This window comes from Chrysochloris asiatica, unplaced genomic scaffold (genome assembly GCF_000296735.1).
Source record: "Chrysochloris asiatica unplaced genomic scaffold, ChrAsi1.0 scaffold00150, whole genome shotgun sequence".
NCBI lineage: Eukaryota > Metazoa > Chordata > Mammalia > Afrosoricida > Chrysochloridae > Chrysochloris > Chrysochloris asiatica.
The window spans coordinates 4,160,613-4,186,550 of NW_006408668.1; the positions used below are offsets into that span (position 1 = coordinate 4,160,613).

Sequence of the window (25,938 nt, forward strand, 5' to 3'; positions counted from 1 at the left end):
CACCATCACCACCACCATCACCATCACCACCATCAATCACCACCACCATCACCACCACCACCACCACCACCACACCTGTTCTTTCCCAACAACGATTAAACGTTGGTGTTATTAAATGTTGTCAAGTCAGGTCCGACTCATAGCGACCTTGTATAGGGTTTCTGAGGAATGATTGGAATGAGAACATACTAGAAAAAAATCCAACAAAGCCAAGTTAACCTTCTTTAAGCAATCCACCATATGTTAGTTATGAAAAACAAAACTAAAGGAAATCCAAAACAAATGACGTGTCAGTGAGCCTGAAAATGACCCATATTCACATCCAATGCGCTTCCTCCCTAATGAAATTGCAGCATGCCTCCAAGGAAGCTTCAGTTCTCTTTGAATTCTCCAGCTCACCTCCCTGGGAAGAAAAGACAAGGGTCTCAAAAGTCAGCCTGAAGTTACAGCTCAGCAAACTGAGTACAATCTGAGCTGTGCAGTCAAGTCCACAGAGGCCAGGGGGAGGCGAAGAATCAGATTTAAAGCCAAGGGTCTCAGCAGACCACATTCCAGAACAAGAAGAGTGGAGCAGGGCTAGAGGAGCCAGGCTGAGCTGGAGGAAGACTTTTGAACCAGGGCAAATGAAGATTCACCCTTTTTCTTACTTCTTGTTGTTATTATGTGCCGTTGAGTTGATTCTGACTCATAACTGTCCTGTGTAGGGTTTTAAGGAGTAGCTGGTGGGTTTGAACCACCAACCTTGAGTTAGCAGTCCTGAGATTACCCTGTAACACCACACCAGGATTCCTTTATTTTACTACTGTTGTGCGTTGTCCAGTCTGTTCTGACTCACAGCCACTCTGTTTAGGGTTTCTGAGGAGTGGCTGATGGGTTTGAATGGGTAGCATTCCAGTGCTTATCTTACAGTGTCATACCAGGACTCGTTTATTATTCGAAAGGGCTAAACCAGCTGCCATCAAATCCACTCTGACTCATGGAGATCCCATGTGTGTCGGAGTACAACCGTGTTTCATACTGTCTTCAATGGCTGATATTTCAGAAATAAATCTCCAGGCCTTGCTTCTGAGTTACCTTGGGCTAGACTGGAACCTCCAGCCTTTTAATGCTTTAGACTACCTAGGGACTGAGCCCAATCAAACAAGTGAAAACAGAATGAGTGTGTCTATGTCTTCAGATGAGTCATTAGCCCCCTCCTGGGTCCCCAATTTCTCATCTGTAAAGCAAAGGAATGTGAGTTAGTGGTCTCCAAAATCCCTATGGTTCCATCAATGAGATGAATGCCATTCTCATGCTTGAGAGATTAGAACCACAGCTGCTGAGCTATTTTTAAATATAAAACGACTGCAGTTAGCCTGAGGAGGACCCCTGGGCTGCTTCACAGAAGGGAAGGAATATGGGGGCCCTGGAAGCACTGGCAGAGCTGGGCTGTGTCCACACTCCACAGAGCTCAGCAGAGCCAGTGCCCTGAAGACTGCTGTCCACACTGTGATGCCCAGTGAAGAGCCCCAGAGAGTCCCAAGCCAAGTTGTCCTCCAAGAGACTCTGTGTCCCTGGTGAAAAAGGGATCAGCAAGATTTCAAGGGACTAAATGGTACTTATTTTAATTCTTTTGGCCCAGAGTATGCAAATAATATATGGAAAGAAAACAAGAAGCCTAATAAATGTGGCTCCGAGACCCTAACACCCCCTTTTCTACATATTTCAGCTTTTAAGTACATGGATTTAAAAAGCATGACAAAAACACCACAAAATGTTGTCATGAAATAAGTTTAAAATGATGCCTGAGGCTGACATATTTACGGGGATTTATGTGTATATTTGAATATTCCAGCCCTAGATTACCTGCGGGTATGATTCAAGCGTCGTGAGGGCAGGAACTTGGTCTTATGGTATCTCTAGTGCCTAGCAGAGAGCTAGGCATGCGTAGAAATACAAGAAATACCTGTAACACACTAAATACCTATTGAATGAATTTCTTTTCCTCCATCTCTGTTCTCTTAAAATTCAACTAAGACCTAACCATTCAATGTAACATATATACATTATTTTAAAAAAGTCTTGGGCTACGATTGCTTGTAACTTAAGGAAGTGAGAATGAAAAGGCAACAGATATATCTGTATACATACACAAAATAATATGCCATCTGTTCTACTGGATGTGACAACTAGGACCCCAAGAAACCTCAAATCTTCAAACTAGGTGTAACTAAGGGTTTCAAAAAGTTCATGGGAAAATAGAAGGGAAAGTTAATGGTATTTTTCCATGAACTTTTTGAAACCTCCTTGTATTAAAACAGTTATGTCAGTACCACAAGTAGAAGGTGATTAGTTTTAGATTATAATCAAGTTATTTTTTTTTCCCGTGGGCCCCCCCCTCCCCAAATGATTAAGTAAAGGTTTTTTATTACAGAGGGCAGGGATGAGTAGGAGAGCAAACATCTTCATCAGTCAAGGTTCCCTGAAGTTAGGGTCTTGTCCCAGGGTGTTGATGTTAGATTGCATTCATGCACATGCCATTCATGTCATGGGAAAGGACTGCTGGACCTGGGGTTAATATGCTAGTAAGTTACCATGTCTACATACCCAAGCAATGTGAACAGAAAGAGACTAGGAGAAAGGAGTAATAAAAAGGCACAATAAAAGGGCAAAGGGATAATAAAAGGAAGGAAGAGTAATAAAAACAGAAAAAGGGTAATAAAAGGTGAAAAAGGAAGGCCCATGCATGCAACTGACTTCACTCTATTAGACACGACCTCTGTTGAGGACAGGTAGGCACCTTCATGATGCATTTCTAGATTTACTGGTGTCAGGAACTGTTTTTTCTCCTTTGTCCTCCTAACATAAGAGAGTTCTGGATTTCTTCAGAAGGCACATACTTTGTGTCTTTTAGCAGTGATTCTGTTCCTTAATAGCTCTGGAAATGGTGAGAGAGATTATGGCATACCTCTGCACCTAGCATGAAGGATTTAGGACAGTGCTTGACAGTCACTGTGTTTGGTTCTATTAGTTTGTCTTCTGTCTCTTTCTTATGAAGGAATAATGGGAAATGTGTGGAAGCAGGAAGTGGTCCTCAGCTTTTAGAAGGTGAAATGGCGGTAATGGGAAGAGCCTGGAGTAGAAGTCAGGGTTGGGTTCTAGTCTCACATCCACTTTCTAGTTTACAACCCTGAGTCATCTTCTGGGCTTCCTTGAGGCACAGATTCCTCACCTATAAAACGAGGTATGTATGGCTACTAGAAGGTCAATGACTTCAAAGATTATGTTTCTGTGACAACTGGCGTACTTTGAACACATCATCGAGAAAGGTCAGTTATAGAGAAGTATGTTTGGTAAAGTGGTGGATCAGCAAAGATGAGAGAAATTCTCAGTGGTACGGATTGACGTACCAGTGATGGTGACAATAGGGTGCAGACCTGGGTATTGTTTTGTTCTGTTGTACATAAGATCTGTTGTTACAAGCTGGAGCTGACTCACCTACAGCTAACAAGTCTTCTGGAGCTGAGTACTTTTGTACTTTTGCTTCTACAAACTTATTTCTGTTTCTTCAAGTGGTGGACACATCCCCTCAGCCATGTGGAAAGTGAGCTGAGAGATTGAGAAGCCCAGAAAGGGAACTTTCAACATTTCAAGGTCTGCTTCTCCAGGGCCAGGTGGGGTCTAGAATTTCCTGTTTCTAGCTTGGGTGCCAAGGAGCTCTGGTAGTGTAGTGGTTACGAATCAAGCTGTGAACCTCACAATCAGAAGTTCGAAACTACCAGCTGTTCCTTGGGAGCAAGATGAGGCTTTCTGCTCCCGTAAAGACTCACAGCCTCGGAAACCCTGTACAGTGTCGGTATGAGTTAGAACCAACTCCACGGTACTTAACAACAACAAGCTTGGGTGCCAAGTATAGCTTTCATCCAAATATAGCTGTAGGATAAACCCTGGATTGCTAAGCACCAAGTCGGTGGTTCAAACTCACCAGCTTCTCTTCAGAAACCCTATACAGCCTCACTGTGAGTCAGAACTGGCTGGATGGCACTTAATAACAACAATGAAGAGAAAAAGGAACCCTGGTGGTTTAGTGGGTTACACATTGGGCTGCTAACTGTAAGGTTGGTGAATCAGCCCCCCAGCTGATCTGAGGGAGAAAGATGAGGCTGTCTGCTCCCGTAAAGATTTGCTGACTTGGAAACCCTAAGGAGTGATTCTTCTCAGTCTTGTAGGGTTACAGAGAGTTGCAACCAACTCAATGGCAGTGGGTTTGGTTTGGTTTTTGGGTTTTTGAGGAAAAGAATCTCAGTCTCTTGTGTTGCTGGTGCCATTTATATCCAGAGAAGAAGGAGTTGGGAGAGTCCTCAGTTTGGGAAAGGAGAGGCAGAGAAAGTGAAAGAGGTTGTGGATATAATTTTCATTTTCTCAGAAAAGAATGAAACTTCAATCTCTCTTCAAAGAATTGGAAACTCTTGTTTTGCCCACATCAGACTTGGCCATTGATTACAGTTGCCCTGGTGTGTCTATATTACTTAACAGTTATTTATCTTCGTTACTCCAAGAAGGTCCAGCCAAATTACAATGCCTTTTTCTTATAATATTTCTATTAAAAAACAAAGCAAAACTCTTACAGTAATATAGAATATATGTATGTGTTGCTTTGCACTTTTTTAAGTGTTTCCACCTATTTTATCTCATGTAAAATGTATATAAGTATGGCACTTCCTCAGAAAGTTGGAAATAGAAATTCCTTCTGATCCAGCAATTCCTCTGCTTGGTATATATCCACAAGAAATAGGAGCCATAACACGAGTAGATAAGTGCACACCAATGTTCATAGCAGCACTATTGACAATAGCAAAAAGATGGAGACAGCCTAAGTGCTCATCAAGGGAAGAATGGATAAACAAACTTTGGTGCATACACACAATGGAATACTATGCCACCTTGACAAATAACAAGGAAGCTGTAAGTCATCGCATAGCATGACTGAACCTTGAAGACATTATGCTGAGTGAAATTAGTCAGTAACAAAAGTACAAATACTGCATAAGACCATTATTGTAAAAGCTTAAGAAAAGATACTAAAAGGGAAAAAAATTGTATATAAAAGTGTGTCTAGTACCCTGTTTTGTAATCTGAGGTCTAGTGTGGCATGTGATTTGCTAAGCTGTTGGCAGGGCCTTTATCTTTTTATAAAACTGTTCAGTCAGCAGTCGTCGATAAGTATTTATGGAAAGTCTAAATGTGGATCACCTACATGCTTGTAGATAATCCTTATTCTTAAGCTATTACAACCTAATAGGGTCTTAAATGGGAAAATGTAGCATTGAGCTAGTTACTTGTTGGTATTGCCAGTTAATTAAAATTCCCAGTGCATGAAGGAGGAGCTGTGAACTCACATGAAGTTTGAGGGCATTTCTGAATTTAATATATACACATTGGTTCCCCTACCTTCCATAGGTGTTAGTATACGCCTGTGAATGTAGATACTCCTCAACATACATCTCCACCATCAACACTCATGGAAGCAGCAGTCAAGAAATCAAACGACGTATTGCATTAGGCAAATCTACTGCACAAGATCTCTTTAAAGTGTTCAAGAGCAAAGATGTCAATTTGAGGACTTAGGTGCGCTTGACCCAAGCCATGGTATTTTCAATAGTCTTTCATGCATGTGAAAGTTGGACAGTGAATAAGGATTGTAGAAGAATTGATGCATTTGAGTTATGGTGTTGGAGAAGAATATTAAAGGTACCATGGACTGCCAAAAGAACAAACTAATCTGTGTTGGAGTAAGTACAAACAGAATGCTCCTTAGAAGCCATGATGGCCAGACTTCTTCTCTCATATTTTCGACAGACTATGAGGAGGAACCAGTCCCTGGAGAAGGACAGTATGCTTGGTAAAGTGGAGGGTCAGAGAGAAAGAGGAAGACCCCAAGGAGATGGGTTGACACAGTGACAACAGCAATAGGTTCAAATGTAACAATTGTGAGGATGGGGCAGGAGTGGGCAGTGTTTCATTCTGACTCAGTGGCACATAACAACAACAATGTACATCATAGTGCTACAATATAAAAGCTTCTGTATTTCATCTCTGCAATCCGACTTACACTGTTATTAAATGTTAAAAAAAAAAAAAAGAAAAGAAACAGTACCTAACCTAACAAGTTATTTTTGATCTTGATGGATTGTGGGTTTTGAGTGCCCCTACACAGCTGGCACATGTATTGACAAATAAACTCAAGATCCAAAAGATGTCCCCAATCAGGAAGCTATGCCCACAGGGCCCCAGGCCCCTTTGGCTCCATTTCTGCAGTAAGCTCAGGCCTTGGCAGTATCCCGAGTTGTTCCCAGAGCTATGAGCTGCCGAATCTTCTGGCTCATCCTCTCCACAGTGGCCCATCTCATGGCAAGCTTCACCTGCAGAACTGACTGGATTTTCTCTATGTGCTTGGTGAAGATGTCTGCCTTCCTCTTGAAGGTGTCATTGGCATCCTTAGCTGTCTTCTCTGTATAGTACCCCATTCCCATATTGATGAGCACACGTTCTACATCATATAGCTTCCCAGGGGCACACATCCAACTCGTCAGTGGGATGAGTCCTTCTTTCCCTTAGTTGTGCTTGCTCAGTATGTTCAGACAGCCCTTGACTTCCACATACAAGGTCTGTGCCATGTTGAACGGGTCACTAGATGTGGACAGGAACTCCACTGCTGGGTCTGACTGATTCTGTAGCATTTCTAGCTGTAACAGATTCAGCTCTGTGATGTTAACCAACTATACTATGTTGACAAGCTTTGGGGTGCTTTTTGCAGAGCAAAAGAAGGGCATGGAGCCGACAGAGGACTTTCCTTGGTACAGAAATAAAGGTTTTGTTGTCGTCATTTTCCTTTGTAAAGACATTGTGGAGAATCTAGTCTAATGGAGCACTAGAATATACTGTGCTTTGTGGAAATAAAGTGTATAGAAGGAAACTCTGCGTGTGTGTCTACAATTATTTTCTCCAGCTTCTGACCTTGTGGGTGTTTGATAACTCTGCAAGAATGATATTCAGATCTAGATGCCCAAGATGGGGAAAATGTGATGTTTTCTGCTCTTTTTCTCTCCTGTGTACTCATCCTGTGTACTCTTGGAAAGAAATGGCTGTGAATAGCAGGTTCAGGAATGTGGGTTTGTGTATTCAGAATTGTGCACAGGGTCTCCTTGTGAGGTGCTGTTTTGCTGGATTGTGCATGTTGGCTAGAAGAGATGTTGGGCAGAGGAGTGTCCGGAAGGTGACTTGATTGTATGGATGATGAATGTATTTGTCATCCAAGACTGCTTGTTTTTTCAAACAGGCATAAAAATATCATTTGCTCTGAGGAAATAAGTTCCCACACAAATGCTCTGAACCCATTCCTTGGGATCTCGTCGTGCGTGTCTCTGAGATCGTTTGGTTACTGAAGACCTTAGTTGGAAGGTGCTGGAGTAGGTGCTCATATTTGGGGGGAACACTTGGCATCTTTCCCTGATGTTATGAGGAAGCCCTCACACGCCTGCAAATCCTCTGAAGAATATTCTTGTCCACTCAGCCCCTTCATGACTCCTTGGTTGTAGTGTATTTTTCACAGCTTCCCAAGAAATTTTTTGTGAGTGCTCTCTTGGCAGCTGGTTAGATCTGTGATGTGTTTCAAGAAAGGAATCACAGTTCAAAGTTGGGGGAAGAAAAGAAAAATCACACTGAGTCTGACCATCAGTTCAGTCTTATCTTGTGGTAAAGTTACGGTGATGAAGAATCCTAACTCACCTTCACATCAGCCAGAAGTTTACTTTTAACACCCTTGCTAAACCCCTCACTATTTTAGCCAACTGATTAATAAAGAAACAACCTTTCAAATTTAAGGAAAAAATGCATGTGATATATAGATATTATATATGTTGTTCAATGCCATCAAGTTCCGACTCATAGTGACCCTGTATAGGGTTTTGCTTCTTGAAAACCCTATACAGGGTTGCTATGAGTTGTAATTGGACTGCTCTTAACAACAACAAAATGTGATATATATTGGTAAGTATTGTCAGGTCGGTTCACTATGAGCCAGAACCAGACTGCACTTAACAACAAAAACAGCAATATGATGTGTCTATGTGTGTATATATATATGTTTTTTTGTTTTGTTGTTGTTAAGTGCCATAGAGTCAGTTCCGACTTACAGCTATCTTGTATACGGTTTTCAAGGAGTGGCTGGGGAGTTTGAACAGCCAGCCTTGTGGTTCAAACCGACCTTGCGGTCCAGTGCTTTATCCTACAGCACCACAAACCCTATGTCCTATATATATTGTTGTTGTTAAATGTGATATTTATATATGTGTTGTTATTTGTTGTGAAGTGCCATCGAGTCAGTTCCGACCCATAGTGACCTTGTATAGGGTTTCCAAGGAGTAGCTGGTGAGCTTGAACCACAGACCTTGCAGTGCAAACCACTTTGCAGTCTGACGCATTAGCCCACAGTGCCACACCAGGACTTCAAGCTATATTTACACCACCACCACCCCCACCACCCCCACACAAACACATTGTTGTTAAGTGCCGTCCACTCGGTCCTGACTCATAACTAACCTGTATAGGTCCAAAAAGCGGTTGGTGAGTTTGAACTACCAACCTTGAGGTTCAAACTCACATTATGGTTGGTTACTTACAGGACTCTCTCTATATATATTGTTAAGTGTCGTTGCGTTGGTTCCGACTCATAGCGATCCTCTATAGGGTTCACAAATTATTTGGGGGTAAGGTGGAAGTCTAGTGTATAATTAACTCAGTCATGTGCATTGTTTTATAGCATGCTTGAGATAATGTATCTAGAGCAGTGGTTCCCCAAGATCTTTGTGGTCATGTCGCTATTAAACCTGATCTCTGCTACCATAGAATGTAGTTTCATGGTTATTACACTGTTTGCTCACTTGCCCGCTGAACTGGCTGTTCATTTGTTCGGGATTCTGTTGCTCTAGTTTACGTATTTACAAGGACTTGATCTTGTGTGTTCTGATGAGCAGAGATGCTGGATTAACCTTAATTATACTGTGTCTCTCACTTTTTATTTGCAACAGCTTACACACCCACATTACATTGCTGTCCAGCCTGCTCAGCCTAGTATTTTTTCCAACAAATGCTACCAGTTGCCATCAAGTTACTTCTGATCCTAAGTGTGGAAGAGTAGCCGATGCTCCATAGGGTTCTCAATGGCTGATTTTCTGGAAGTAGATCTCCAGGCCTTTCTTCCAATGTGCTTTTGGGTGGACTTCAAGTTCCAATTTTTTGGTTAGCAACTGAGTGCATTAATCATTTGCACCACCCCATATAAGTTAAGAGTACTGGTGTGGCGCTGTGGGCTAATGCGTCAGACAGCAAAGTCATTCGAACTGCAAGGTGGGTAGTTCAAACTCACCAGCTATTGCTTGGAAACCCTATACAGGGTCACTGAGTTGGAACCGGCTCAATGGCACTTAACAACACAACCAACATAGGGTTTCATAGGACTGACTAGTGGGTTTGAACCACCGACCCTTTGGATAGCAGTCCAGCGCTTATCCTACAGTGCCACACAAGGACTCCCATAACAACCATGTGTTAGCTCATGGTAACAGAATCCGCAGCATTGGAGGAAGGGCTGAAGTGACTTGTCTTCAAATCAGCACAGGTGATGATCTTAGAAAGGATGGAACAGTATATTGCTTTGTATTCCTTAAAGCCCTTTGGATTTTTTTCTCTCTTCTTCTAGGTGATTTGAGATGTTTTAACATTTCCCAGGAAGGAACATAGAAGTTGATGCTTTCATAAGCTATGTTAGACTTTTTAGTGTCCTCATGTAATTTGTGAGTTCGATTTGTAATTTTTCTGGGTTGCCGAATACCAAAAGGGCTAAAATGTTACAAAATAACAATAATCAAAATGCAGAACACACACAAATATTTACTCTAATCTGAGGGTTTCCATGTGTGGCATTTAGGGTGTAACTGTGCTCATCCCCACTTTCCCTGAGATGTAGGAGTGCTTATGCGTGTGCATTCTCCCTCTTGTTGACTTGTAACTCAGAGCAGGTTCTTTTTAAGGCCGTAGGCCTTTACCCCACTCCCTGGCAGGTGATTGTGAGTAAGCGCCTGCTAAGGTCAGATATGAATCAGCTGCCTGTTGGGTCCTTGGCATTTGTTCAGTGTGTTCCTGGGACTCTGTTTCTTATCCAAATGTTTCTGCAAGGTCTAACCTAAGACTGGCATTCCTGCATGGGCCTTATCCTCTTGTGTTTAGTTCTTTTATTAACAAGATTTTTAAATGTGGGTTGGTTTGTTCTTACTTGTGCTTTATATTCTCTTTGGCAGGTTTTAGTGGGCAGCTCCATCATATAGCAAGGACTCTTGATTGGTTGTACAAATCATAGGAACCTTGGAGAGCTTCAGACAATTGTCCTCCAGGCCCCACCACTGACCACTAGCATCTCTAGATGACTCTGATGCTCAGCCAAGGTGGTGTACCGGTGGAGTGATCCATCACTCATCTTAAGATATGCTGGCAAGCAGCAGATCAGGGACCAGGAAGGCCTGTTGTGCAGGCTGCGTGGAGGTGGTGTGAGGTGGGAAGTAGTAACTGAGGAGTCAGGCAGGAAGGTCAGGAGGACCCTCCAAGTATGTTGTGGGTGAGGCAGAGAGAGTTGGTTTTCACATGACCTCTGTCCTGGTGTGAGTTGCTGGCTTTCACGTTACAGAGAACATCCCTCCCATTGCCACGGTGCTGGCTCTGACAGGAGCTAGAATCCTCTCTGAATGTGGGGATGAATTCTGAACAAAGGCAGTAGGTGGGCTGAGAACAGTCAGAGATCCTTGTGCTGGCCTTCCACAGTAGACGTTACTCATGGGTTATTTTTGCCTGTTCTGTGAAGAAGGGTATTTCTTTTATGTGAAGGTGCCCTGGTATGGTGCTGTAGGATAAGCACTGGACTGTTTACTGCAAGGTTCAAATCCACCAGCCGTTCCTCAGAAACCCTATATAATTACTAGGGTATGGAACTGATTTGACAGCACTTACCAACAACATGACCGATGAGAGGGATTATTGTCAGATAAGAAAGCTAAGAATCAAATGGAATGAATGATGTGGCCCAAGAATTGGTCAGTGTCTGTTGTCTATTATGGATTGAATTGTGTCCCCCCCAAATATGTGAGGGAATCCTAACCCCAGTATCTATGGATGTGACTCTGTTTGGGAGTAGAATTTTCTTTGCTACATTTTGGGGGTCATAGAGAATGAGCCCTGGTACCATAGTGGGGTATGGGTGGGGCTGCTAAGTGCAAAGTCAGCAGTTCAAATCTACCAGCTGCTCCATGGAAGAAAGATGAAGCTGTCTGCTCCCATAAAGATTTGCAACCTTGGAAACCCTGTACAGGGTCGATATGAGTCGGAATCAACTCAACTGATTACAACCACCCTCACCAGCATAGGGAGTGTCCTAAACCCAATCCCTTCTGAGTTATACAAAGAGTAGGTTAGACACAGAAGCCAGGACATAAACTGGGGAGGACAGATGCCCTGTGAGGATCGTCTGCCAGCCAAGGAACCAAGAATGCATGGGACTATTGACAAGGAAGGACTTGACACAGCTGAGATCCTGATACAGATTTCTAGCCTCCAGCGCAGTGAGAAAATAAAGTTCTGTTCTTTAAACCACCTGCCTGTGGCATTTCTGTCATGAAACCGAGGACCGTGCCCTTTCCGTCACCTGCCTCAGAAGAATTTTAAGCTGGAGGCAGAGGGAATGGGTAAAGAAGAAATGAGGTCAACTGGTGTGCTCCACATTTATAACTTTAAACCTTTACGTAACTAGAGATACAGACTGTCAGCTCAGGAGCACACATGGCAGCGTGAGGAGCGTTGGGGAAGAGGGAGCAAGAGAAGATCCTAGAAGAGGAATTCCAGTCTTGGTGGCACAGTAGAATCAGTGGACAAAGCCTATGCGGTACCCCAGACCAATATGTGAGACTCTGGGGGAGGAGGTGGTGGTGGTGATGTGCCGTGGAGTCAGTTCTGACTCATAGCGACCCTGCATAGGGTTTCCAAGGCTGTAAATCTTTATGGGAGCAGAAAGTCTCATCTTTCTGCCACAGAATGGCTGGTAGTTTCGAACTGCTTTCCTTGAGGTTACCAGCCTGACGCATAACCACTATGCTACCAGAGCTCCTTGTGGGAGGAGGAGGTAGGCACCAGGTGTTTGAAGCCTCCCCCAGTGATTCTATCCTGCTGCCCAAAGTTGAGAACCAGTGTCCTAGAGGGAGCTCTGGGGAGTGCTGACTACAGCAGGTCTAGGAGAAGGATCAGCAGCACAAATGGAGGGGCTCTACTCCCTTCTGAGGTTGGCAGGAACCTGGCAAGGGAAGTGGAGTCAGGACTGGCAAGGTAAAGAGGATGCGGTTTGGCCTCAGGACTCAGCAGGAAGTAAGTGCCAAATGACAGCTAAAGTAATCTGTTACTAGTGCGGTTGGTAGTCCACCTTCCTTGCTTCCCTATCATTGTTGTTATTGTTAAGTGCCATCCAGGCGTTTCCAACTCATAGTGACCCTGTATAGGGTTTCCAAGGAGCGACTGGTGAGCTTGAACCACCAACCCTGTAGTTCAAACCGACTTTGCAATCCAGCACATTAACCAACAGCATCATATTAGGGCTCCTATATCACAGTGGGCCCGTGAAGACCCATCTAGCCATGTAGGAGAACTCCTGGTATGGCTCTGTAGAATCAGCATTGGACTGTGAACCACAAGGTTGACAGTTCAAATCCAGCAGCTGCTCCTCGGAAACCCTATACAGGGCCTCTATAAGTCAGAACTGACTCACCAGCACTTAACAACAACAAACAACAGCCATTTAGGGGGAGCACTGTGGCTCTGTAGGATAAGCTCTGGACTGATAAGTATACAGGGTCCGTGGTTCAAACCCACATAGCCTCTCTATGGGAGAAAGATGAGGCTTTCTGTTCCTGTAAAGACTCACGACCTTGGAAACCCTACACAGGGTCACTATGAGTAGGAATCAGTTCGACAGCACTTAACCACAACAACGCAGGGGAGGACAGTGGTGGCTCTGAGGCAGAATTGTCACCTTCCATTCAGGTAAATCTCATGTGTGGCTGCCACTCATCAGTCAGCTTGCATATTGCTATGATGCTAAACCAGTTTCAGTGGAGTTTTGAGACTAAGATGAACTCAGAAGAAAGACCTGCCTATCTGCTTTGGAAAATCAGCCAGTGAAAACCCTGTGGATCATAGTGGTCCAAATGCACTGTGCACAGGATTGCCCTGAGTTCAGGGTGACCAGTTAACAACAGTAACAACAAGCCATGTAGGTAGTGGCTTCGTGCGTGTGTGTGGACAGAAAAGTTGATTTGTAGCTTTCTGTAGTGGGAAGGTATGAACCCCGATAGTCTCACCGTTTCATGGTTTTGAGACCAAAGATGAAGATGGTAAGAATGGCAATGGATATTTCAGGAACTTCAGCAAATAAGTATTTTGTTCATGTTGATTATGAGGAAATTTCCAAGTGCAGACTGTCTCTCTACTCCTGTCCATTTAGACAAAGTCTAAGGAATTCACTCTTTTTAAAGGCTTAAAAAAAAAAAAAAAAAGTGTTTGATTCCATAAACAACTGATATGGGACTTTGATGTATGGGTGCTTTCTCCTTAATTTGTGTTTCACTGCACTTAGTTTATTGATAAGCCTGAGCAATCAGTAAAACAAAAGTTTAGCTGTAGTTGTTAGGTGCAGTCGAGATGGTTTTTAGTGTAACCCATATGGCACTGTAAAATGGCCCATTGGGTGCTCTTGACTGTGCTTATTATGGGAGCAGCTACTCAAGTTTTTCTCCCAGGGGTCCACTGGATGGGTTTGAAACACCAGCTTTTTGATTAGCAGCCGAGCTACTCAACCTTTGCACCACTAGGGCTTTTTACTTTAACCATCAATGAGCTTTAGTTGTGAAATCCCCTTTGGGTCCAGAAAGATCATTTGGGTGGGTAAGCTGGTCTTTCTGTTACCTGAGATGTTATGAAGAGAGCTGTTTTGTATGTACATGCACTGTGTGGGGGAAGCCTACATTCTGTCTCTGTCTCTCTCTCTCTTTTTGTGTCTCTGTGTATATTGAGTGGGCCAGGTACTTCACACATTTTATCTTCTGTAGTCTTTACATAGACTCCAGTGTACAGATGAGGAAGCTGAAGCTGATGGAAGACTCAAACTCAAGACTTTGTGACTCTAGAGCAGCATGCAATTTCCTTAGTGTAGATCAACTAACTGCAGGTTCTTTGGGGCTTCCTGTGTACTGTGACCTTTAGACATTTGGACCTTCTCAGGGCCTTGGGGACATTTTACCCAGCTCTAGGAAACCAGTCAAATACCAAGATACTACTGTCCTGGCCCCCTTACCTTTCTTAGTGAGTCGTGGTTTCACAGTGGGAAAAGCATTGGACTGCTAACCACAAGGTCAGTAGTTGAAATCCACCATCCAGTCAGTGGGAGAAATTTGAGTCTGTCTGCTTCTGTAAAGATTTACAATTTGGGAAACCCTATGGAGTAGTTCTATTACTCTGGGCTGTAGGGTGGCTATGAGACGAAACTGCTTGGTGGCAGTGGGTGGGATTTTGCCTTTTTCAGTGAAATAAATATCACTAATTTACCAGAAGGAAACAATGAAACATAAAATTAGTTTGATTTGTTGAGGTGCTGGTATTGAGAAGGACTTTTCTTTTTTATTGTGAACTGAGTGATAATTTGCATGGGAGAACATCAGCTTTACACCATCATTTCATTGCAGTGATTATAATCTCCTCCGTGCATCATCATTCAATAGTATTTGCTTCCATTCCTTCTGTTTTTCTTTTTTTGGGGGGTGGGGGAGTGGGGAGTATATACCAAAACACTCAGGAATATATAATAATTTAAATAACCAAAGGGCACATCCTGGCTGCCAGCACTCAGTCCCTCTCTTTCCATGAGTCTAGAGTCCTCAGCTGCTCCTTCTCTCCATGTCCTCATCTCTGCCTCCATCTCTGGTGTCACTGCTTCTCTGGATAGGGTCTCACATTCCACTTTTGCTCCTCTTCCTTGATGGTCCTAGGGTCCTCTGTTTCTGGACTGTAAGATTAACTACTCCCCGCTTTTTTTGTTACAAAACTTGCACCTTACAATTGTGACAGTTGCAATTAGTCATGATAACAATTACTCACTATAGAATCATAAGAATCTTATCCCCATCTCTTCACCAGACCCATCTAGACAAGATGAAAACTATTCAGTGGGGACTCTATTTTCCCCTGCATGCTCTTAAACTCAAGAGGGGCATACAGTTTGAATAAGTATGGTGAAAGAATACAACCTAGTCGCACACCTTTTTAAAATTTTAAACCATTCAGTGTTCCCATGTTCTGTTTCAACAACTGCTTCTTGGTCCAGGTACAGATTCCTCGTGAGCACAATTAAGTGTTCTGGACTACTCATACTTTGCAATGTTGTCCATAGCTTGTCATGATCCACACAATCAAAAGCCTTTGCGTAATCAATAAAGCCCAGGTAAACATTTTTCTGATATTCTCTGCTTTCAGCCAAGATCCATCGGACATCAGCAATGATATCCTTTGTTCCACGGCCTCTTCTGAATCCGGCTTGAACCTCTGGAAGTTCTCTGTCAATGTATGATTGTAGCCATTTCTGTATTACCTTTAGCAAAACTTTACTCGCATGGGATATCAAAGATATTGTCCAATGATTTCCGCATTCCGTTGGGTCACCTCTCTTTGGAATGGGCACAAATATGGATCTCTTCCAATAATTCGACCAGATAATTGTCTTCCAAATTTCTTGGCAGAGATGAGTGAGTGCCTCCTGTGTGCCGCCTCACTTTCTTGAAAGATTTCAATTTTTATTCCATCAATTCCTGGTACCTTGTTCTTTGCCAATTCCTTCAATGCACCTTGGAATTCCTCCTTCAGTCCATAGATAAACACACATATGCCCTGTGATCATCTTTCAGGTCTGGAACTGAGCTCAGTGTTCAGTGTTCAGCCAAGCAGTAGCTATCCCACAACGTGGGGGACAACTGCACTAATGAGGTACAAACACCATAGAATGGTCGGCCATTCGGGATTGAAAGGGCAGCATTCACCCAAGGACAAAACTCAGAAAAATTGTGAAAGAAAGAGGAAGCAGGGTTAAGTGATGTTGTATGGAGGGGGATTATCATCATTGAGATGGAAACGAAGTGTATTATTTGTTGACTGTTAAACTAATGTAAACCATCACTCAATACAAATACAATGAAAAGTTTTTACAAATTCTCTTTGATATAATGGTATTATACATAGAAGCTTTCAAGGGTTTGGCCTGAAAGATGCGGTCTTTTTGTCATCATTTCATTTTGTAACCTTATGCAATGAGGGACTTAGCCCTTTTCTCTGGCAGCGGGTGTCTCCTGCATTCAGTGAGATGTAAGGCAATGGCTTTCATGGACTTGCTCCATCATTACCAGCGTTCTTACTTCTGTAAAATGAATGTCACAAGCATTTTACAAACCAGTACGGTTCTGGCTTGTCACACAAATTCAGTCTTGAAGGCTGCCACTACTTTTTCTTAAATGGATGGCTTTGAATAATCGGATCTCAAGATCCAAATTCCCAGTAGAACACTCCTTGTAATAAGGGACATCCCGGAGTCTGAGGAAGTAAATTACCACCGCTAAGGCTCTTCAGTTACACCTCATTAAAGTTTCATTTCATTTGATTTTTTTGAAATGACTGGCTTAGCCCCCTGCCCCCTCCAGCCCCTGTAAACACACAGGCTCTCTGCCCATGCATGTTGGCTTAATAGGCATTTTGGGTTCAGAACAGATTTCCCCTGATGTGTAGTAGGTGGTCTGTGCTGTAGGCCTTAGAGACAGGTGCAGGCTGTTGTATTCTCTCTCCCGTTCTATCTGCATCTGGCTAGGACCCTGTCGTGACTCACACATGGTTGAGTTATGGTCCAAGACTTTCTTGGGACCCAGAAGAAGGTAACAGGTTCTGTGAAATGTACCAACTCTCAGCTTTTTGCAGACTTCTGCTACTGTGTGACGTAGAGTAAATTCAGACTAATAGAGACCCCTACATAGGGTTTCTGAGGCTGTAAATCTTTACTGGAGCAGAAAGTCTTTCTCCCTTGGAGCGGCTGGTGGACTCGAACTGCTCACCTTATGGTTAGCACAAGGACTTCTTATTTTGTAGACTAGGTCCACAGTAAGAACACATTATGAGGAAGTCAGACAATGAGAAATGGCACTATTTGTACCTTAATTTCCATACTCTCTACCGCCCTGAATTAATGGTTAACATTTCCATCTTTACAACCCTCCAGCATCAGCACCCAGAGTCCACATTTAGTACAAGCTAGGCCTTCTGTTTTGAGGACTTTCCTTCTCTTTTAAAACACACACATACACACAAAGTTGTACTTAATCCCTGGGATAAATATAGTTTCTAAAACACTTATCTTCTGCCTGGTCTAAGATAAGGTTAGTTGAGTGCTGTAACTGAACCCGGCTGCAACTGACGCTGTGTTTCAGGTCTCTGAAACAGAGTGACAGATGGCAGGCCCTGAGTAGTAATCAGATTTCATGTTCAGAATGCACAGGGAACAAAACTCCAGTGATTTGTAGCAAAAGGAAAACAAAACAGCAAAACACCAGTTTTCGTACACAGAGCTTGAAGAACTGGGATCTTTTGTTTTATGCCATTCAAAGATTTATGAAGTAGTTATTTATTAAAGGAATACTGTGAGCAAGGTGGTGTTTGGTTCCTGGGTGGGGCTGAGTGTTAGAGTGCTTAGCTTGGAAGTGAAAAGTTGGAGGTTTGAGTTCTCAAAAGAAAGGTCTGGAAATTTACTTTAAAAAAATTGGCCATTGAAAACCCTAAGGAACACAGTTGTACTCTGACATATGTGGGGTTACCATAAGTTAACAGGATGACAGGTGATTTGAACAAGGTATGTCAGGTGTGAACAGTCCTTCACGTAGGCCTCATATTCCCTGATGACATGCACTTACGATAAGAAATAGGAGCTCTGGTAGTGTAGTGGTTATGAGTCAGGCTGCTAATCTCAAGGTCAGCAGTTTGAAACCACCAGCTGTTCTGTGGGAGAAAGATGAGGCTTTCTGCTCTGTAAAGATTTATAGCCTCGGAAACCCTGTGCAGGGTCGCTGTGAGCCGGAGCCAACTTCATTGCACATAACCACCACTGCAGTGAGAAACCTCTTGGAGGCTGTAAACACCTAACGTCCAGTTGTAGAAAATTAGGTAAATTTGACATTAGAAAATACTCTTTGTGTAGCACTGTAGAATAAGACTGGACTGCTAACTACAAGGTCGGCGGTTCAAACCCACCAGTCACTCCTTAGAAACCCTGTACAGGGTCTCTATGAGTGAGAAGCGAGTAGAAGGCAACGACAACACACAGGAAAGAAATGTGGAACTGAAAGTCAGAAATAAGCTTGGGCTGTGTTGCAAAAGTAATACAAGACACTGTAAGCCATGGTGCAGATGCTGATGTGCTTCGTTTTGTTTGGTGTAACCTGCACATGTCAGAAGGGACCCGCGGCAGCCTCATTGGCTTCAGTTTGCAAATGGTGATAATACTTCCTTCCTGGGGCAGGCTGAATCGATTCGAGTGTGCCTGACACGTAGTGGGTATTCCATAAATACTGGTTTCAAAAGTTCCCCAAGAGTTGCTGCATTGAAATACATGCAGCTTGGTAAACCAGATGAAATGGGCAGAATCCTTGTTAGAGGTTTGTTCTCAGCACTGCCCTTCATTTTGAACTTGAGCCTATGGAAGTGTCGTGCTTCACTGACTCTTGACATTCATATTGATTTCCTTTTAGCCAAGAAGGTGCTCTTGCCACATTTTATTTTTCTCTCTGATCCTTGACTGCCTCTTAGGTTCATTTCCTGCCTTTAATTATATCCAGGGACCATTAAGCAGAAGTGTGGCTTTGTTAGGTGGGGATAACCTTATGCCCATAGCAACAGAAGGTGCTGTCAGGCAGCCGGCTGCATTTATGATTACATTTGGCTGGAAAGCCGATTTGTGCACCAGGTGCTATGAGTCTGGTCCAACAAGTTTAACAGCTTTTCTGCAACTGTCTCCAAGCATGAAAGGAAGGTTCTTTTCGCTTCATGTTCAGTCTTGTTTTTTACTTCCAGTCCTCGGTGTCCCAAATTAGAGTTATTGTAAATAATTGTTGCATACACTGGTTGGCCAGTATGGGAACTGAACAGTCTAAATCTGAGACTAGTTAGAAAAAAGGCCACAGTTAGTTGCTACCACATGGATTCTGAGTCGTGACGACCCATGTATGCAGGGTAAACTGCTCCATAGGGTTTACGAGGTTGTGGTCTTCCAAAAGCAGATCACTAGAGCCGTTTTCCTAGGTGAATTCTGACTGCCAGCCTTTCAGGTGGAAATCAAATGCTTAACCATTTGTGCCACTGCCAGAACCAAGTAATGATTGCCGACTGGCAGGGGTGTGAGATCAGTTTAATTTTCTTCTTTTGCTTTTTTTATGTTTTCCAAAATATTTCTATAATAATAATGTACTATTTCTACGATGGGGTTCTGGTGTGGTGCTTGCTGGAGGATAAGCACTGGACTGCAAGGTTGGTTAGAATCGCAAGGTGGGCAGTTCAAACCCACCAGCTGCTCCTCGGAAACCCTATACAACATGGCTACGAGGCAGACCTGTCTCAATGGCACTTAACAGCAAACAACAACAATTTCTATAACAACTGAAAACAAAACCAAAAGCCAAATTGATTGCTGTGAAGTCCGTTTCAACTCATGGCAAACCCATGTTTTACAGAGTAGAACTGTTCCATCCTGTGCACTTTACTGTCGTCTTTACAGAAGATGATGTGGTGCCACACAGTGGGCTTGAACTACCAACCTGTAAGGGAGTAGTTAATTGCAAGCCACTTGTGCCACCAGGACCCTTAGAAAAATATATTAATTTTGTAATAAGAAAAATTGGTGTAGGAGGAAAAACCTGAGACTAGATCTCATTTTTAAAGGGAAGGTTTTTGGAAAACACATTCTTTATAACTGGTTCTTTTTATTTTAGAAGGTCAGGTAATACTTGCTGGGCTTGTTAAAAATGAGACATCAAAAGTGATAAATTAATTACTCACATTTAACTGGACGTCTGTGCAAATACCCAAGTGCATCGGGTTGTTAAAATATTTGACCCAAGGTTGAGAGATTAGAAATATTTTGCCAAAGGACTTTGGTTCTTTTGAAGTTGCAGAAATTGGCAAGAGAATACACCTGTGTGGTTGCAGCTGATGGGAGTAATAGGTAATGTTTGGACTTTCTTCCTCCAAGGCTTTATGGATTCACTGTTGGTTCCTGGATTAGAGGTTACCAGTATCTAAGGGGAGACAGTTTGGGGTTAAAGGGGGAGATAAGAACTGGATAGTATGAAGGATGGGTCAGCACATGAGGTGGGACCGTCAGAGACCATGGGTGGTTATATCTGGAGCAGTCACCTCTGAGTTCAAAGCTGAGCGTCCTGGATTGTGTTGGCTTTCTCAAAGAGTTTGCCCATTCAGCTGATAATCAAAAGATTGGAGACCCAACTCCACCTAGAGACACCTAGAATCCATAGAAAACTCTGTGGACCACAGACCTACTGTAACTCTTGGGGTCATCAGGTGTTGGGTCTGATTCAGCGGCAACTGGCTTCTCATTGGAGGTGGAGGAGGTCTCTTCACTCCTGAACATCCTACCTGTCGCAGATGACATTTCACCTGAAGACTGTATCCGATCTTAAAGCCATATTCTTGTTAAGTGTTGGCTTTCTTTCTCCAATTGTGTCCCTGAGCTGTGCCCCTGGATTTTGATTATATAGCCATCAGACATCCTATCATTCTAAGACTTTAAATATAATTGAGCTACTTAAAAATCATGCTAGAAGGGAAATGGAGAGCTAACTGAATGGAAACTCCCAGAAATGTGCACAAAAGAGCATTCCTGTACCCACAGCAACAAATGTTTGAAGAGCTGTCAGTAAGATGTGAAAGTAGCAAGACTCTTGCTGCCGTACGTTTAGGTACTTTTGTCTGTCACCCTGTTTGGCGGTTCACTATGACAGGACCTCAAGGGTTGGTCTGATGCAAAGCATACTTCTTGGTCCCTGTCCAGGGGTTATTTATGGAGACGTGGGTCCAGAACTCCTGCATGTTCAGATATATTTTTGATTCAACACTTGGGGACGTTAAAAGTCACACTGTATATTTACTTAGGGATCTCAACTGTGGAACTCTCTGACCATTAGAAATTCCACAGTGCAGGCAAAAGAGGAAAAAAAATGAAAAATACAAAAGATCAGTCTCCTTTAATTTGACTGAGAGGCTGGAGAAAGGTGGTAGCCCTGGCATTGTAATTCATTTGGTTCTCAGAGTGCACATTCCAGATCAGCCTTCTTACCAGCCACCTTCTTTTGGTTTCCTGAGAAAGCAGAGTCCTTGTGTGAATGTCATTGTTCCCGAATATCTAGGATACGATTTACAGGTGACGGGCTGTCCTAGTCTTGAGATGTGGGACCAGATTCCCTCCCTTGCAATGCCCTTGAACACTCCTTTCTGGATGTAACTCACTCTGGCGTTCAGGCACTGTTGGTGGGGGTTTGGCAGGCTCATCCTGTTCCCTGTGATGGGCACACAGTGAGAGACCTTTGTTTCCAGGCAGCTATGAATGATGAGGTCAGGAGGTGATGGGCACCAGCGCTTCCCACAGGATTTGGTTGCCCTGCCTGCAGCTTTGCCTGCTGGGTCTGTTGTGGGATCCGCAAATAGTGCCTTAGTGTTTTGCTTTCTGTGGAGACTTGTGGCAATCACGCAGGGCTTCTGCTAAAAGGTATATTTTATTGTATAAAGAGAGCTTTGTAAGAAAAGTACAAATTTGGTGATTTGAATTACAACTTATACTTTGAACAAGTAGTGCTGTTGTGTTGAGAATGCAAATGACCCCAACATTTATCTTCCTTGTTCAATACATGTAGAAAGAGCTTCATGTGACCTTTTTGGGTTATTTATTATTTTTCATGGATAGACATTCCTCTTTGATCTTAGTTCTGCTTAGCTTTTTCTCCCTAGGCCTCAAAAGTAGGGACAAAAACCAAACCAAAGAGCCCTAACATGCAGACGGAATTGGCCTCTCAGCGCTGGATTCTGCCTGCTGCGCTTAGCGGTAGTGCTCTGTGAATGCGGTGTCACATTTGATGGTTTGTGTATAGTGATGGGAGCCTTTAGACTCAGTTGTTGTTGTTAGGTGCCATCAAGTCAGTACCAAATCATAGCGACCTATGCATAACAGAATGAAACACTGCCAGTCCTGTGCCAACCTTACAATCGTTGCTACGTTTGAGCCTACTGTTGCTGCCACTGTGCCAATCCATCTCTCCGGGCGTCTTCCTCTTTAATTCCAACTCTGTACTTTATCAAACAAGGTATTCTTCTCCAGTGACTCCCTCAGTATATCTCAAGTATGAGAGACGAAGTCTGGCTATATCTCGGCTTCCAATAAGCACTCTGGCTGTACTTCTTCCAACACAGATCTTTTGATAGTCCATGATACTTTCAATTTTCTCCTCCAGCACCATAACTCAAATGCATCAATTCTTCTACGGTCTTCCTTATTCACTGTCCAATTTTCACATACATATGAGGTCATTGAAAATACCATAACTTGGGTCAGGCACGACTTTAGTCCTCAGATGGACATCTTTGCTCTTTTAACACTTTAAAGAGATCTTGCACAGCACATTTGCCCAATGCAATACATCGTTTGATTTCTTGACTGCTGCTTCCATGAGTGTTGATGGTTGATCCCAACAAAATGAAGTCATTGACAACTTCAGTCTTTTCTCCGTGTATATGTTGTTGTTGTTATGTGCCGTGGAGTCGGTTTTGACTCATATGACCCTGTACAGGGTTTCCAAGGCTGTAAATCTTTACGGAAGCAGAAAGCCTCATCTTTCTCCCGCAGAACAGCTAGTAGTTTTGAACTGCAGACCTTGCAGTTTGCAGTACAATTCGTAACCACTACACTAAAGGAAGCCTCATCTTTCTCCCGTGGAACAGCTGGTAGTTTTGAACTACAGACTTTGTGGTTAGCAGCCCGATTTGTAACCACTATGCTACCAGAGCTCCTTCTCCATGAATATAGTTGTTGTTTATTGCAGTTCGAAACTACTAGTGGTTCCACGGAAGAAAGATGAGGCGTTCTGCTCCCGTAAAGATTTACAGCCTTGGAGACCCTGTGCAGGGTCACTATGAGTAGGAACTGAATCCGTAGTACTTAACAAGTGAGGATTTTTGTTTTGTGTACATTGAGGTGCAACCCGTATCGAAGGCTATGGTCTTTGATCTTCATCAGTAAGTATTTAAAGTCTTCTTCTCTTTCAGCAAGCAAAGTTGTATCATCTGAATATCGCAGGTTGTTAATAAGTCTTCCTCCCATCCTGATGTCATGTTTTTCTTCATATAATCCAGTTTCTAAGATTGTTTGCTCAGCATACAGATTGAGTAAGTATGGTGAATTAATACAACCCTGGTGTACACCTTTCTTAATTCTAAACCATTCGCTATACCCTTGTTCTGTTTGAACAACTGCCTCTTTGTCTGTGTACAGTTTCCTTATGAGCACAATTAAGTGTTCTGGAATACTCGTTCTCTGCAATGTTGTCCATAGCTTGTCATGATCTACACAAATGAAAGCCGTTGCATAGTCAATAAAGCACAGGTAAAACATCTTTCTCGTGTTCTCTGCTTTCAGCCGAGATCCAGCTGACATCAGCAATGATATCCCCCATTCCACATCCTCTAGTAATAGATTTTTTTGTCAGGGAGGTGTTCGGCTGTATTGTGATATGTGGTTGTGCCTGACATCTCCATGGTAGAATCCTCACCTTCCATGTAGGAGGCCTAGGTTTGATTCACAGTGTCCCTCATACACAGCTCCCATCCACAGTGAAGGCTGCATCCTGTTGCTGTGATATGGAAGAGGTTTCAGGGGAGCCTCCAGACTAAGTAAGATGGACTAGAAAGAAAAGCCTGGTGATGTACTTCCAAAAATTCGGCAGTGAGAGCCCTACGGTTCACAACAGTCGGATCTATAACTGATTGTGGGAAAGGCCTAAGACTGGTGGCATTGTGTTCTGTTGTGCATGGGGTCTCTCTGAGTTGGGGATGGAGTCGATGGCAGCTAACAATAACAACATCCATTAAAGTAGAGGGGGAAAGGATTTGGGGTTTTCTGACTCTCATTAGGATGCTTTTTTTGCTTTTCAGAATGGGTTTGATGACGCTATGGTGCTATTACTGTCAGAGCGGAGTGCTTTGCCCCTGCCTCAGGTTTTAAGTACGAGTGCACAGAAGCCGCAATGCAGTGGGAAGCTTCTCCTAGTGTCCTTGTTTGTCCCTTGTCAACAGCTGTCATTTAAAACTTGACAACACCATGGATATCACATCTAGCCAGAACAAAAGAATTGCAGCACTATCACGTTGTTGTTGTTGTTAGGTGCCATCAAGTCGGTACTGACTCATAGAGACCTTATGTACTACAGAAGGAAACACTGCCTGGTCCTGGGTCAGCCTCACAGTTGTTGCCATGCTTGAGCCCATTGATGCTGCCACTTTGCCAATCCATTTCTCTGGGGGGTCTTCCTCTTTTTCTCTGACCATCCACCTTACCAAACATGATACCCTTCTCCAGCGACTGGGCCCTCCTGACAATATGAATGAAGTATGAGAGACGAAATTTGGTCATCCTGACCTCCAAGGAGCACTCTGGCTACACTTCTTCCAACACAGATCTGTTTGTGCTTTTGGCAGCCCATGGCACTTTGAATATTCTCCTCCAACACCATAACTCAAAAGCACTGTCACGTAGGAGCACATTATTAATAGCTTCTTTTGGGGGGCCTAATTATAAAGCTTGTCACTCGACAGCTATCTCTACCAGAGTTGTTATTCTAATAGTCTAAAAATAGGATTGTTGTGCTCGCTGCGATGCGGGAGGGCTTTCCTGCAGCACTACAAGAGTCAGATGTGGGGAATCCAGAGTGTGGGCTGGGAGCTGCCCCACAACCCTTTTGCGGGAACTTGTTCCTGGATAAAGAGTCCCTAGATGGCACAAACAGTTAACTGTCTGACTACTAACTGAAAGGTTGGAAGTTCAAGTTCACCCAGGGGCACTGGGTGAGAAAGGCCTGGCAATTCTGCTTCCAGAAGGGTCACAGCCTTGTAAACACAATGGAACATACTTTTTCTCTGACACATATGGGTTTGCAATGAGTCAGAATAAACTCCATGGCAATTGGCTTGCTTTTGTGTTTTTTTTCAGGGGAGTGGGTGAGTGGATGGTGGTGTGTGGGTATGTCCCTGGGTATGTAGAAAGACTTTGCCAATTTGGATTTATTGGAAGAAATGTAGATTTGCAGGTGATGAAACTTTTCCAAAAAGAAATGTTGCTTTGGCTTTTAAGAGTCACAGGCAGTGGAAGAGAATGTGGACTTTGGAGACGGAGCTGGAGCAGGGCAGGTCTGGGTGTCTCTGCTCGTTGCTCAAGGTCTCAGTGGCTTCGTCTTGACTATGACAGAGTAGAACGCCTCCCTCACACAGTGGTTGTGAGGATCAAATGAGAAAGCATGCACAATATGTAGAACTCCAGTATTATTATTGTTTTTTAAATGTGACTGACACATCGGTGTTGCCCGAAAGACAACCATCTGAAGACAGCCTCATCTTCCTATGGAAGGACAGAATAAATAGGACTTGGTACCATGTTTGGAGCCATGCATTTTGCCATATATTTGCTTTCTTAATGTGTATAGAATGTGCATAGGAGTCCTGGTGTGG

At 43.3% G+C, this 25,938-nt stretch overlaps 1 protein-coding gene and 1 pseudogene across 1 annotated transcript in view; one reads left to right on the forward strand and one right to left on the reverse strand.

Annotated features, from left to right (window-relative positions):
* The window catches only part of TBC1D8 (TBC1 domain family, member 8 (with GRAM domain)), a 156,595-nt gene that overhangs the window by 21,597 nt on the left and 109,060 nt on the right, over nucleotides 1–25,938 (forward strand). The window lies entirely within an intron of this gene.
* On the reverse strand, nucleotides 6,303–8,945 carry LOC102810903 (annotated as a pseudogene).